General features: G+C 40.9%; 1 long non-coding RNA gene across 1 annotated transcript; it reads left to right on the plus strand.

Moving 5' to 3' along the window:
* The first annotated feature begins 2,189 nt into the window (after positions 1-2,189).
* LOC135982026 (uncharacterized) lies at positions 2,190-14,956 on the plus strand. Its single transcript, XR_010599223.1, has 3 exons — positions 2,190-2,221; positions 13,641-13,792; positions 14,447-14,956. It is a non-coding gene; the product is annotated as an uncharacterized LOC135982026 (long non-coding RNA).
* The last annotated feature ends 255 nt before the right edge of the window (positions 14,957-15,211 follow it).

A 15,211-nucleotide genomic window follows, 5' to 3' on the forward strand; every position in this document is an offset into this window, starting at 1 on the left:
CATATGGTGCAGGAGAATCGGTCAGGAAAACAGTTGCAGTGGTGAAAAGTCTCAGCATTATTCTGCACAGTGGGACCTACTCAGAGACCTCTGCATAGCCTGCAGCTTGCCCCCAAAGCCAGGGTTAAATGTTGTGGGGGACTTTGTGCTGCCTCTCTGCACTAGGATCAATTTCACCCTTAATACATCCATCCCAGGCTAGTGTAACACATTTTAAACTCAGACTCTAGTCTGTGGATTCTTTATTACCTCAGATAACATGAACACCTGTAATGCAGAGCAGAGACACACTCAGGGGTCTGTATGAATCAGGGCTCAAACTAAAATGTCTGCCCCTACGCTTCTACGCCCCCAACTACCTCAGGCAGCAGGAGCAGAGAATGTTGAGAAATTACAACCTCTGGGAACACAGTGAGGGTGGGGGTATCCAAAAAGTTCAACCACCATGAAAACTTTAGTTATCAGCGTATATGGTCATAGCACTCCCTTTATCTCTGGATAAAGTCAGAAGCTATGAGTGGTGGTATGTTGTTCCTGTGAGCAAAGACTCATGACCAAAGTGGCAAACAATACATTTTGAATACTCGAGCACCATGTGAAAGTGATTAGAGGTGACTTTTCCACAATTATTATTATCGTAACTCCACAGAAAAGAAAAGGAGGTGTTGACAAAGCTATCCCAGGCATGATGCACGAAAGCTAGCACAGGTGGAGATCTGCTAGGAGGAAGCATTCACAGCATCTGCAAACTCCCCAAAGACTGTAGAATAAATGAAGTTGGTGAGAAATAGACAATTACGTGAGAACTGAGGGGGGCAAAGTTGTAGATGACTTATCAGACAGATGCCTGGCATCATTATAGTAGAAAAAAAAATTCAGCACAGACACAGCATAAGGCCAAATGGGCCTCAAATTTAGGCCTGCAGAGCTGCCAAGCAGCAAACACTTCATGCTACCACCCAGCAGCAGCTGTAACCAGCTCGTGCTCCACTAACTACAGCCTGCTATGGACACAGACCCTGGGAAGTCCCGCATTAAGGGGTCTGAAAGCAGCCTCATGGTTCCTGATTGGCTCCTCGCCCTGTATAAACCCAAGAGGCATTCCAGGAAGTACCTAGGCAACAATGTAGATCTCCTGTTGCTGCCATGATCATTCATGCTCTTGAACTCCTGGCTTTGACCTCAGCTTTATTTGGACCTCACCTCCTGACCCAGACCCTGAACCTGACTCTGATCCCTGGTATCAACCCCAGCCTGGGACTTGGCTACAAACTCCTCTGTTGCTCAGTCTCAGGTCTGACCCTGCTATGACCCTTGGTCCTGACTGCCCTTGTCAGTATCCTGTCAGACAGTTACTAAATATCAGTTGTACCATTTTAAGTGAGAAAAGATGGTTCAGTTGTTAGGCCACTTGGGGGACCTGCATTCAACTCCCTTCCTATGTGATTTTGGTCTGGTCACTTGGAGTAGGAACCATGAAGGGACTTAGGCATTCCAATGCTGAGCATCACAGCTCCTAACTTTTAGGGGCCTAGAAAATTAGAGGAACAACACTGATGTCCACAAAACTGAGTTAGGTGCCCAGGCTCTCTATACAATGAATGGGGAGAAATGGGCATTTAAGAATACAATCCAGAAAAGCCAACGTGCTAGGCAGGGAAATGCCTAAGCTAGCTAACGGGAGATACAGATGAGAGGGTGTGTGCTAAGCCCTGCTCCTCTCTTAGAGATAGGCACTTCCCTGCAGCCCAGACATAGACACCTGTCTCTGCTTAGTGATCCACAAATGGGAACCCATCTCCTAGAGTCAGGCAGCTTAAGCACCTAAGCAGTTTCTTGTGGGAATGAGTTGGGTACCTGCCTTGCTCCGCACAAAACAGACAGAGCAGGAGGCAGTCTAATGACTGTGCCTCTGTGGATAAATGCTTAAATAGTCATGGGAAAGGGGAAGAAAGAGAGAGTGAGGCTGACTCTCTAATCCAGTGGTTAGAGCACCCACCTGGGAGGTTGTGACAGAATTAACCTGAGGCTGATTCACCACTCTGTACACTTTGTAAATGTCCCTGCATGGGACAAATTGGGGGAGATAAATGATTAGGACTGGATGATTAACCAGTTAAGGAGGAGATTCATCTCATCAACTAGGGACTATTAAATAGGAGACAGGAAGGGTGAGAGGAAGGCTGGAAGGAAGGGCAAAGAAACTCAGGATCTCAGCTAGGTAAGAGCTCTTTCCCCTTGTGCCAAGGGGTATGTTGAGGCTTGGGGAAAAGCTTTATGGTGATGGGATGGGATGCAGTACAAGACAGTGTAAATAAAGTACACTGTGGTGAACTTACATAAGAGTAGGAGTACTTGTGGCACCTTAGAGACTAACAAATTTATTTAGTCTCTAAGGTGCCACAAGTACTCCTGTTCTTTTTGTGGATACAGACTAACATGGCTGCTACTCTGAAACCTTACATAAGAGTGTGTGAGGACTCCTTGCAAAGAGAACTCCAGTATGAGGGACCATGCCCTGTGACAGAGATGGGAGACTCTAGCCCTAATCCCCTTGTTCTAATTACTCTCTTGTTATTTACCCACAGTGGAGCAGTTCCAACAGGAGAGATTGAGGGAGCCTCACATCAGAATATCCCATAGTTCAGTGGTTAGATCACTGCTCCTGAGAGGCATTCAAATTCTTCCTCTCCCTCCCATCCACTTTCTCTTCTCCCCCTGGGGCAGAGAGGGGACAATTGAACCTGGGTACCCCACATCCCAGGAAAGTATTCTAACCACTGTGCTAAAAGGTGACCACCACCATCTCCAGCCAGAATTTGAGTAGGATCCGGTCTAGTAGGGTTCTTAGCATGCCTACCAGATTGGGCCCTACACGCGGCTTAGGTGGACAAACTCCCATCTTCTCTGGTTTGTGAATGGCTCTAGGATTTAGGTGAGATAGGTGCTCAGAAACCTAGAGTGAGGCACCAGTGCACATGATCAGAGGCAGAAACATAGGTGCTTAGGGAATTGTCGTAATGGAGCCACTTGTGTGACTTAAGAACCTACACCCAAGATCTCGGTGCCTAGGTCTGTGGTTTAGACATCTAAGTACCTTTTGTAGATTCCATCCTTAACCTTTCTGTCTCCCCCACCCACCCCCCATGAAAGGGAATAATAGTGCTTCCTTACCTCACAGGGTGTTGTGAGTATAAATGCATTAAAGATTGTGAAGTGCTCAGATGTGACAGCAATGGAAGCTATGTGAGTACCATAAGTAGATTTTAAAAATTGAGATCTCAATGTATCTTTCTTTGTTTAAAACAACAACAACACTGGAAATTCTGAACATACTTTCAATGCATAAGGAACAGTATTTCTATAATAACTAGAGCTCAGGAAACCTGAGGCCAGATCCTCAGCTGGTGTAAATCAGTTTAGCATGATTGATTTCAACAGACCGATGATTATCCTCTCTTCTTCACCTCCACCCGAGTTGAGGATCTAGTCCCTGATTTTTATTCCCAGCTCTGCCCCTAGCTCCTTGACCCTGAGGACCTTCTGCTTCCCCCCCAATCTATAAAATGAGAATAAAGCTTGCCCTTCTTTGCAAAGTGCTTTGAGCTCTATAGATTAAATGCTCTTATTCATAGTCTCTATCATTTAATTATTGTCTATTATTAAATTGCATGTAATTACTGTAGCCAAAATCACAGTTTTCTGGGAGTAACATGAAACAACTTAAATCATTGTTCTGACTGACTTGGGCGTCAAACCAAGTACTATGCTAACAGACATCTAATGCTGTCTATAGCTGGTAGAGTGGCAGACTTCTATTCATTGTGAACATAGTCCCCACTGGGATCAATTTAGTTCTTCATTCACACCACACAAAAGAATGTGTCAATATCACTAGCGATGACGTCAGTGCAGTCAGCTGCAGAGAGCCCTGAAGAGTGCAAGCACTCTAAATTAGAATAGCCACCAACAACATGCTTCCCCAATTAAATCATTTTAATCCAAAACTAGGGGGTCATGTTTATTAAAGCTATGCTAAAAACAGTGTAAAAAGGGCTTAAGACTATTCGGACTTTGGAATAAGCTAGGGAATCCTGAGCATAGGGAAACCTCTAGCACAGAACAGTTATTTTGAATAAATATTCAAATCATATGATATACGTCAGTAATAATGCATGAGTCATTATCTCTAGCACATTTTTTTGGCGGGGGGACAAGTGCTATAAGGAAATGGCACAAACTCAGCTCTCTATTACCCTTGGGCAACACAAGGGAAGTCATTGTGGTTGCCTGGTGTAACTTGAGGGCCAGATTTGTCCTATTTTTAAAAAACTGGCATTTGGTATACATGTCTCCTGAGCATTCCGCATCACCTGCTCAATTGTGTCCTTGAGATTCTTGTTTAAGTGACAAGCTGTCAATCTTCTTAATACAGAAGAAAGGAAGCAATTACTACTGTAGTAGAGAAAGGGTCAGAACTAACAACATTTCATCAGTTATTTAGATAAGCTCTTTGTAGCAAGTACTGCATCTTTGTGTCTTGTATAGCACCAAACAGTAGCTAGTTTAAATAATTTGACTGAATTTGGTGTTCATTAAGGCGCCTCTCCAGCAATGCACTTAAAATGTGTTTAACTTTAAGCACATGGGTAGTCCCACTGACTTCACTGACACTACCCACTTGCTTTACGTTAAGTAAGTGCTTTGCTGGACTAGAGCCTAGAGCCAGATTCAGTGCCCACTTTAATCAATGGGAGCCCTTCAATTGACTCCACTGGATCAGTCATTAACAGTGCTGGATTGACAGCGTTAGAGAGTGAAGTCCTCTATTTAGCTGTAACAAAGTTAAATCATAGACAGCAGCAAAAGCTTCACCACCTGAAGGGACCAATTTTAAAGAGCAAGACAAAGTCTCCATGTTCACTCAAGTCTGTGCTTCAATGCTGAAACTTCCAGCAAAGGTGCCAACTTGTGCCCAGTGAGAGGGATAGCAATCTAGAAAATGTACCTAAATCCATGTTGGTCTGAATGTGATCAAACAGATAAGTGATTTATTTTATTTTATTTTTTAAGAAAAACAGCCAAAGCCTATTGAAGTCAATAAAAAGACCCCTATTGACTCCATTGGGTTTTGAATCAGGCCTACATTGTCTAAAGGCCTGATCTTATGCACACTGAAGTTAATGGGAAAACTCCCATTGCCTTCAAGGGCAGCTGGAACAAGCCACCATAAATGCAAATTAATCTGTACGCTTAGTCTTAAAATGCAATGTGAAAAAAATAAGTAAATTTAGGTTATTTTTAATTATTTTTCCTCCAATAAAGTCTAGCAGTTAGTAAGCCACTGGCTTCTACACTCTTCTCAGTGGCACTGAAAACGGTCACTTCCTGCCTTTGGGCTTTCTCCTGAGAAGTGTCAAACACCTGCTGAGTATCTGCCACTCTCAGTGAAGTCAGATACTCAGCACCTCTCAGAGTGGGGACTGAAATCAACAGGAAATGAGGAGGCTCGGCCCCAAACAGGAGCTCTCACAGGCTTGCTGCCAGTTTCCCAATGGCTATATTTGAAAATATCCTTTCATGTGTACATAGAGAGGAAGGATGCTACTCTGAAACCTGTCATAGAGAGGAAGGATGATCCAGAGGTTAGAGCACTGGTCTGTTCGTGGGAGATGTGGCTTCAGTTCCCTGCTCAGTCAGACTTCCTGTGTGTGACCTTGGGCAATTCACTTAGGGGCTTCAGTTAATAGCACTGCCCTACTTCATGGGCATGTTGAGGATAAATACATTGAAGATTGTGAGGTGCTTGGTACTATAATGATGCGGGGCCATATAAGTACCTTAAACAGATAACCGATTTGAGCATGCTGTAATCTGAGAAAAGCGAGCTTTGCTTTAGTGTAACTGGGAAACCGCAGCAAATGCTTTTTGTTCTGGAATGTAACATTTGTTACCAGGGTCAGCTGCTATCTTATGTTTTGGTGTGGTTGATGCTGATAATGACACTGGACTCCAAATTTCATTGGTGCAGAGAGATTTTGCACTGGCTGCATCATCTAGAACTTACCTTGTTGGTTAAAGCAAATGAATTCCCTAGAGGCTTGGATTCAGTTTGACGGTTCCTTAGTACTCAGGGTAAATTTGTTCTTTTATCAAACTTCTCTACTCTACTGGAGCCAAAGGTGTATGTATTAAGTGATTTGTTTGTGATGCCCCATCTATTGCAGAGGCCGGTTGCCACATTGTGCAGGAGCAAGGGCCTTTGTGGATGACTATGGAGTCGGTACAGATACTGTGGGTTGTAGTTACCCAAATACTATAATCTGTGCTAGAAATTACTACCATTATAGGTGGTACAAAAAGGTAAGGTGTCATTTAAGAGTTTGTCAGGATCCGGCATGGAATGATTTTTAATGGTGTTTACCATGGGTGTAGGTATATAGCACTGTTAGAACTGGTCACATTCTCAGTCAGACAGGGACTAGTAACAGCCGGACAATAATAAGGGGTATTGTTCGTGCATGGCAGAGACGTTCTCTGTGACTAGAGAGAGGTTTATAGAGATGAGAGGAATTTTAATGGAAAAATAGGCTGATGCTATCCAGCATTTCTAAAGAATCAAGGGCTATAATTCTGACAGTTCCCTACAAAACAAATAAGGGAGAGTGAGAGAGAATGGAGCTGGCAGTCAAATCAGTGATAACTAATAACCGAAACCGAGAGGAAGTCAGAATTCAACCACAGTCATTCAAAACTGCAGCCCTTTGTGAGATAAATGGACCCTGTTGGAGAGAATCTCCTTTGAGTTCCTAACATCCCTCTAGGCAACGATGAATCCATTCTTCTTAGCTAGTGATTCTGCAATTCTGCCAGCAGCTCATTTTAATAACACCTGGATCTCTACTTCTGAGAATCCCAGAACAGCAGCTACTGCCTTGCAGCTTCCTCACTGTCTACCCTCCTAATGCTCTCAGGAGACTCCGGTTTTTACAGTTGAGGTCCCTTGAAGCTTCAGAAAGAATTAAACTGACATTGCATTTTCAGGTAAAGCAATAGCTGCAGCCCCAGCACAATTTTTCTCCTAAATCTTAGACCCATCGGTTCTTCAGTAAATCAATCTTAAAGCAGAAGAAAGTGAAATTGCTGAAAATCTTCCTGTCTCCAATATTGTTTAAAAATGTACAAATAATATAAAAATGCCCTAATAACACTTAAGTGCTATACTTTCTATGAAGTGCTGTTATCCCCCGATCCTGTTTCAAAAATGCTATGACTAGACATCTCCTGCGGCTTTTGTTCACACAGGAGTGATCCAAGTGACTTCTGGGGCCAAAGTTTTGACCCTCAGTTAGTTGATACCATTAAGTTAATTTAGACCTGTAAGAACACAAATTACCAGAGCCATCAGGCACTTAGTAAATAATCATGAGTGCTAAAAGAGTGACTCTCTTAAGGCATGGCTGAAGTCACATCCCTATTTTGCACTTGGGACCAGAAGGGAACCTCTACATGCAAAACAAACACATACAAAAAGCTTCAAAAGCACAATAATAATACTTTACACCTCTATAGCTCCTTTCATATGAGGTTCTCAAAAGCATCATTTGTATTAAAATAGAGCCTTGAGGTTCCCAAAACAGATCAAGGCCACACCGTGCTAGACACTGTACACAAAAAAGTAAAAGATGGTCCCCAGAGCTTGAAGCCTAAAGGCAAGATGCAACAAGGTGGTTTTAAACAGTGATAGCAGGGAGAAGGGAAAGATGGATCCAATAACACTAGTGAGCTTATACCGTGGTATAGACTGGCTAAACACAATGACTTCTGATTCAGATGAAAAGGTTTTTTAGCCTCCACATACTTCCATGTTTTAAATCACTACCTATTTATTTATTTTATCAACCTTAATTAAGCCTCATTACCCCTATGAGAGAGGAAACTAAATACAAAAGGTTATAGGCCAGGTCCTCAGCTGGTGTAAATGACATAGCTCTGAAGTCACTGGAGTTGCATCAGTTTACACCAGCTATGGATCTGCATATCTGTCTTCGGGGCTATAATGTATATACAGTCAAGCTTGCAGTTTTACCACAAGTTACAGCAAAATATGAACAAAGCCCCAGGGCCTGTGTGGCACATTAGACCTAAATTATGTGCTAGGAACCTGGAATTATGCAGCAGGAACCCTGGACTATACCCTCCCCATTGGCCAGTCCAACACAGTCAGTGTAGTATCCCTGTATCATTTGTTTTTATATTAAGTTCACTTTTTCCCATTGTCCCTAAACTTTCAGTGAGCTGTAATCTTTTGTACTGACAGTGAATGCTTGCATCATAAAAGCTGTCATGGGGAGGAGTTTTTGACAGCTGAATCATGGAAACTTTCAGAAGGTGTGGGAGGTGATTTTGGCACCCAGGCAAATGAGTCTTTTGCTTCTGGGAAGGAAACGCATTTGCACCTTCCCCTTCCTCACCCACCCACCCCGGTCTCTCTTTTGGGGCCCTATCCAATGGCCATTGAAATCAATGGGAATCTTTTCACTGAAATCAGTGTACATTGGATCTGGCTCTTGGACAGGGACAGTGGTGTTAAAAAATTTGGGGAAAATGGGGCTTGAATTTCTTAATCCCTAACAGAGGTATCCTTCAGTTACAGCTGCCTCCCTCCCATATACCAATATTGGCCACTTCATATAACAATAGAGAATAGTAGCTTGACACTTCTGCTAAAATGAGAATTATGACCATTAACAATGCTGCCCTTTCAATTGTCATCATTAGGCTTAGGAGTTAATGCTCCACTGAGATGAATTCACACTTCTGTCAGAGCTACAGGTATGGGCTGCGTGCGGGCTCATGCATATATTACTACATTGGTTACATTCTCCTCACATTTTGAAGGTTTTCTTTGTAACTATGATGTCAAGACACTTATTTTTAAAATGAAAGCTTAGATTCTGGAGTACAGTTCCATAGAAATGCAGTATTGCTGATGTAAGCGGGGTCGGAATGAGCTGAATGGGTTACACTGCTTATAACTGAACCAGTGCAAGCAACAGGCTAGCTAGCAAATGTTGCTATAGGTAGGATAAGCTATTATTTGTCATGAAGAAGCCAGAGCTAAGGTCAGAAGGGTATTGGGGGAACAAAAGGAAGAGGAACTAGCCAGCTAGCAAGAATTTATCAATCCTAGACCATCGCCACAAAAAGGATTAATCCTAGATTGTAACTGGTCTCCTCCAACAGAAAGAACAGACCAGACAATGAGCGCAGAGGAATGAACAGGCTAGATCTGGAACAAATGAACCAAAAGTCCAGATGGATCAAGAAAGGATCACTGCGAGCTACTAAAATAATACAAGTTCTGTTAGACAAAATCACCAACCCTGGGGACAATACATTTATGCTGGCCTACTGATTGGCTGAAATTCTCTCATCTTTCACAAATGCAGGAAAGACCAATTGCATACTTTACAAGCAATTGACATTCATATGTATGTTTGTGTGTACATAGAAGAAGAAAGGAAGAGATGGATTTGCATAGTTTGTGCACTGCATTCACCCACCAATATGTATGTATTTTGCTCTAGAACATAGCAAATAACAAATATCTGAGGCCAAATCCTCATTGAAGTAAATTGGCATAGTTCCTCTGTCTTCAACAGAGCTACCCAGGTTAGCACCAGCTGAGCAGTTACAGCACAGCTGCAGATTAAAAAAAAAATTGTCAGTGCTTGAGAAAGTATTGAAGTAACAGTTGACAAGAGCAGCATAAGATGGCAGTGGTAGCAGCTACTGTTTGTGCTGCCTGGAACGATTACCTGAGTTTGAATTTCATATGCAACCTCATTCCTTAGGAATGGGCAACTGCAGTGCTCCTTTGGAACAAAGGCAGAATTCATCTATAATGAATATAAACAAGATGTACCGAGTTTACTGGACAAAGACAAAACTCTAGTTTGATTCAAACAGTCGTAATAGGGACTAGCAATTACACTTTAGAAGGAGAGCCTTGCAGTGTTTAATGGCAACACATACCTACTGATTCTGGAACAGCATTGATAGACACTAAAGAGATTTTACACCAAAAATGTTCCATCTAACCTATAAATATAGCAAACTGATATTCCAAAGTCTGTTTCCTTCTAATCAAGAACTATTATTCTTTACTTTCACATAATTCATAATCACTACCTGAAAACTTGGTAAATGCAGAGTTCAGATTTCCAAGCCCATCCTCATGCTCTCTCGGAACATGAAAGGTAGCAAATCTCGAAACCTTTGAAAACCAGGAAAAACAAAACTTAAGTAACTATACGTTACAGTTCAGGGCAACTGTTCCTAGATGACCTTACCCCTCTATGATCCAGCAAGGATACCACTCTACTCTTCTGGCACCCCCACTGTTGCCTTTGTTGGGTGGAGATACTCATCTCTCTCCCTTCTGACTGGGGTATTTCCAACTGCACAGTCCCTTGACTATACTGTGAAATCCTCAGCAAAAGACAGGCTGCTTAAGCAGACTTCTTTTACCTTCTCTTCAGAAACAGTACATAGTGTAATTGCCACAGGTAGAAGTTACCATACAGTCCTTTCTAACCAAGCACATGTTATTTCTAAGGTAAAAGCAATACAGAGAAAACCCATTTAAAAACAATAAAAGACTGTACAGGCAGGTTGTTAAGCTTACTAGAGATCACCCCAACTGCAACATGGGCTCTGGCAGGGGTAGTCCTTCAACTGCCACCTAGGTTTTTCTATGGTCTCAAGTTCATCATGCCCTCTGCTCCAAACAAGAACACTCATGAGTAAGAGAGTTGCTCATTTATGCAGTTTGGCTCTTGGAAGAGACCATGAATAAGTAATCAGCCAGACAATGGGTCTCTCTGCTCAAAGTGCACCTTTAAAAGGATGGATTCAAGGTGGGTCATTTGCATTCTTCTCACCCCCAAGTATATCCTAGGAAATTCAGTTCACATGTATTGTCCCCAGAAATCCTTTGTAGTTTCTAATATCTCCCAGAGACTGTATTAGTCATGTCTCCTAGAGAAGTTCCACAATAACCCATAAACAATTGCATTTTGTACAATGGACCTCAAAGGTATTAAACTTAATTCAGTCCACATCCTCACAAAACCTTAACTCTGTCCCTCTGGAGCTTGCAATAGGCACTGGAAGCAAACCAAACTTGACCTGTATCTAAATTCATCCGCTAATCATGGCCTGATTTTCAGTGAGGTTCTGTTCCTGCAAATGCTTACAGAGGTGCTTAATTGTACATGAGTGTTCTGATTGAAGTTGACTACTCACATATGTAATGTTAAACACATGTATAAGCGTTTGTAGGATCAGGGCTTAAGTTTAGAAGCAGTCTCTTGCAGTCACCTTCACAAATGCTCATCTAATTTGTATACACATTACCAGATGTGTACACTCAGGTCCCTGAGGTACACAAGGATTAGTTCTGTTTAATAATAACATTGACCAATTTGGTGGGGGACCGTTGAGAGATGTGGTGTACAAACATATAGAAAATGATAGTCCCTGCCTCAAAGAGTTAGCCAGAGAGGCATAGACAAAAACGGATTTGAGTCTATAGTGAATATGCAAAATAGGTGTAGAGTATTTTACTGAAGACCAGGCCTATAAGAGACAGGAGATTTTGTTGTGCTAAAAAGTGTCAAGCTTACTGATACCTTTAAAAAAAAAATTAGGTAAAAGTGTCATCATTATTTCTAACAAATATGAGCTTTATAATATGAAGAGTTCTTCTTTTTCACAGAAATTACTTTGGTGTGATGGCACCAACTGCCATTGTGGACACGTCTAAAATAAGAATGGGGACTCTCATGTTGAGAGGAACAGATGAATAGTATTGAGAGACTGCTATCAGGAGTTAAGAATGAGCATAATTTCCTGAGACAGCAGCTGCAAGTAGTAATGTCAACTAATCCAACAAACATTTCCTATTTAAAAGGAAAACGCTGCAACTAGACACATGCGCTTGCATGCTTAAGAGATTTAGACAAGTTACTTGAGCTGTTCATTTATATACTTAGTTACACATGCTGTTCTATTTGGATCTCTACCTTGAAAATATTCTGAGAAACAAGGTGGGTCAGAAAATATCTTTTATTGGACCAACTTGTGTTGGTGAAAGAGACAAACAGAAGTTGGTCCAATAAAAGATACTGCCTCAACCACCTTATCGCTCTAATATTGTGGGACCAACATGATTACAACACCACTCTGAAAATAACCTGTAAGTATATGAGAAAAATTAGGATGCAAATTAAAATATTCCTTTCACAGTGCAGAAATAAGGATTAATGTTCAATTACAGAACAGATAAATTCAACATTAATCCTTATTTCTGTGCTGTGAATTTTCTCAGTCACAGAAATTGGAACAAAGAACATGTATTAACATTCTCCGCATCTTGCAGAACTGAACTCTAGTCATGCCTTACACACACTGTTCTATTTCCTGTTTTTTCATATTATTTCAAAACAAAAATTTGGAAATCATTGAGACTAATATAGGTTGCTTGGAAGTAGGGTGGATTGAAGAATGGATATTTTAGTTCATTGTCAACTTTAAAAAGTTTAAAAATTGTGCTCCGATCAAAAACAATGTTTTAGTGAAACAAAACATTGAAAAACAAATGTGGCTCAAACAAAAGTTCTATTTTGATTAAACTGAAATATTTTGTTTAAATTTCAACCATTTTATGCATTTTTCTAAACAAGAGGAAATTTTGAAATGCAGTCATTTCAAACAAAAATCCATTTCAAAAATCTTTTGAAAGAAAATGTCAAAACATTTTAATTTTTCAGAATTCTTGTGGTTTGTTTTTGAAACTAACAGTTTAGGGAAATGGACACAAATGTGCATAATATTTCAGTGTTTGCTGAATTGGCTTTTTTTTTTACCTGCTGTACTTGAATTTGCTTTTCTGTATGAGTGTGTTTGACCTAGTTTCCCTTTAACCTCACCTCTAATTCAAATATGGCAAATTCAAATGGCACTTCCTATGGCTCAATAAATGAGCACATCCAACAAATGTGTGATCTGTATCATTTATCTGCTGTAGGTAAGTTAACATTATGAGCAAACACGTGCCTGACTGTAACATGCCAGCTAATGGTGTACAGACGAACCGTTTTTTAATATGGAATGGTAACAGACACTGTTATTTATGAGAATTATATGAATAGTGCAATCAGAGTAATACAATTTTGGTGCAAAATTACAGTGCCTTTATATCTGCTACAACATACTCCTGAAGTTTAAAAAGTAAACAAGCTGCACCTCTGTGTGATGAGAAATCCCCCATCTGGTTGCTTGGAGCTTTGTATCTAAGCTCATTTGTTTTTCTGTTTAAGCGCCACTGCTACATACAGATAATCACAGGAATAAATACTTGTATCAAAGTTGTCTCTGACTCCAGTGGCACTACTCAAGTATGTAAAGTTACATGTTCAACTGTTTGCAGGATTGGGGTCTTATACAGATCAGATACACATGCAGCAGTCAGTCTAACAGAGTCAGCAGTCACTAAGTAGGATTGGAATTTCTTACATAACTTCTGGTTTTTGACTTCTGATTGCCTCACAATTAATGTATTTATCTCACAACAGATTCCCCATATACCAATGTGGAACTGAGGCATAGAAAGGCTAAGTAACTTGCTCAAGGTCCCACAGGAAGTCTGTCAAAGCAGGGAGCTGACTGGGTTGCCGAAGTCCGAGGCTAGTGCTGTAACTAATGGACCACCTTCCTCTTAACTTAAGTATGTGAGTGAGTATTCACATGCTTAAAGTAAAGCACGTGTTTACATGCTTTGCTGGATCAGGTCAGAGGGCTGAGCATCTCTCACTTCTGTGAGAAACCGAGACAAATTCTGATCTCAGTTTAACAGGAAGAATATAAAGATAGAGTATCTAATTAGGCACAACAAATGATTATATTAATAGGATATTGATGATAGTTGAGATGAGCAGCACCTTATTCCACAAAAAGTCAATGGAGATTCTTATGGAACAAGGCATTATTCAAGGTGAGTAAAGGAACACGAATCTTGATCTGTGCTAGCATATGATGCACATTCATCTAGCCTTCCCCTAAATCTGAGTATCTTCCTGAGTAAATCAATGGGAAGGTAAGTGTTGCCTAAGATAATATGAATCAAACAATGATACAAAGGCTTGCAAAGAATACCTGACTCTTCACTCAGAAGTACTATACATTGCCTCATGATTTTAATGGAATTAAGCTCAGCTATACAGTACATGTATTGATTCTTATAATCTCCATTCAATACACAAGAATACTACAGAAGACTCTACCCTTGTAGTCCAGTAGGAACTTTGTTGTTATGCTGAATATAGAATCTATTTTGGTATATTTTATATAAGTCAAAAATTCATCTGACTCCTCTTTTCAGCAGGCAAAGGGACTGCACGAGTGCCGCCTGATCCCCAGATAAGAGGCATTATTCAGGAGACCTGTCCTTGACAACATTCACTTCCAGCAAAAGCAAAGTGTTTCAAGCACATACTCTAACTTACAGCCCAGAGTAACTCATGGCTTTATAATCAAAACCTCTTCGTTGGTCCCAGGTATTTCTCTTGAAGAAGCAGGTGCATTATTTATACAAGTGGGTTGACTGTCTGGCTTGCGTGGCTTGAGATTTCTGCTCATGCAACTGAGAAGTGAGATCAAATGAGAGCTATGAGAAATGTTTTGGTTGTGTTTTTTGTTTTGTTTTTAAGGGGGGGGAGGGAAAGGTCAGGCTTTGTCGTGGTGTATGTACAAAAAGCTAATGTTGAGAGAAATCCACTCCTGACCCAGGATAGAGGTAGAGCCTTGCTGAGTTTCCTCCCTAACAAAAATAAATAAATAAAGGAACAGATGACCAGGTGGCTAAATTTAATCCCTAATCCCAGCCTTTGTAATCTTTCTCTTCCTTGAGTTCTCCAACTATCCTATTCTATTTTATTGCCAAGGAGACTAGGTTGCAGGCTGCCACTAGTTTATTTTACTACATTATTCTGATGAAGTACAAAGGTAGAAGGGCACTTTCTGACTGGTTCAGAAAAAACACATGTAGTAAGGCAATGGACCTTATGGCTCTTTTTAGCAAAGTCCACTCCATTGCATACTGTTCTTCCAAGAGTAAAATCTATAATGAAGTTTTAAAAAATGGACT

The sequence above is a fragment of the Chrysemys picta genome, chromosome 3, assembly GCF_011386835.1.
Source record: "Chrysemys picta bellii isolate R12L10 chromosome 3, ASM1138683v2, whole genome shotgun sequence".
Lineage (NCBI taxonomy): Eukaryota > Metazoa > Chordata > Testudines > Emydidae > Chrysemys > Chrysemys picta.